Raw genomic sequence first — 1,047 nt, 5'->3', positions numbered from 1 at the left:
GAAAGGACTCTTGGGGAGCATCTAGCTAAAAATCTTCAGAAGTGGGGAAAAAAGGCCAAGAGAGAGGAAGATCTTTGTCCAGAGTCATGCACAGACAGTCAAAGCAGGCCTTCAGCCTCTGGTCTTTCTGAATAAAAACCCAGCTATTTTCTAAAATTATCCTGCACTGCACAGTTCTGTATTGTGGTTACCAATGTCACTTGATGGCCAATCCTGTTGTGGGAAATGCTGAGGACTAAGTCACCGTGTAGGGCATGCATAGACTCTCTCTGCACGTGGCAATGAGCTTTGTCCCGGCAGAGGCTGTCTCCCCATTAACCACGATCTGCTTACTCTGGGGAGTGGAGGTGAGAGAAACTTGCAGGATTTTGGTCAAGTAAGAGGCCATTGGAGGGAGTGAAGTTCTATTTTCATGGGGGCAAAGTAAACTCTCACAGTGCTTCTTAAATATAGTCATTGGAACGTGAGGCATGTGATCACCACTATCTACAACCTTCTTGTTATACAACTAACATGCTGTTTAGAACCAGGAATGGTGAGACTTTGATTTGCTCACTTTGAACACATCATCAGGAAAGGCCAATTGCTAGAAAAGGACATCATGTTTGGTAAAGGTGAGTTCCACTCAGCAACAAGTAGGGAGCCCCTCAGGAAAGTGGTGTGGTAGTTATATGATCCTTTGTCAATTCAAGAAGATTAAAAGTGAAGGGGTGGAGTCAAGTTTGTCAATCAGGTTACAGCCAATGAGACCTCTGTGTGGGCATGGTGTTCTCCTGAGGATTCTGGGAACTCCTGTATTCCTCCTTGGAGGAGGGAAACACACACACTCTCTCTCTGCTCACTCCCTAGAAGACATTGTATCTGATAAACCACATGGACACAGGCTGATGGCAGCCAAAGTCTCCGAACTGGAGAAGCCATGTGGAGATCCCTGCCAGTGCTGAGACGCTTATTCCACCACTGGATCCACAAGACTTCCCACCCACTGGCCTGTGATTGTCCTGCATTTGGGATCATTGCATGTGTTTCATGAGTCTGAAGAGGACT

Source organism: Echinops telfairi, unplaced genomic scaffold (genome assembly GCF_000313985.2).
Source record: "Echinops telfairi isolate 266 unplaced genomic scaffold, ASM31398v2 ScPeMD7_7416;HRSCAF=8454, whole genome shotgun sequence".
Taxonomy (NCBI): domain Eukaryota; kingdom Metazoa; phylum Chordata; class Mammalia; order Afrosoricida; family Tenrecidae; genus Echinops; species Echinops telfairi.
The sequence above is the reverse complement of the archived record's forward strand: the minus strand, read 5'-3'. Positions refer to the sequence as shown.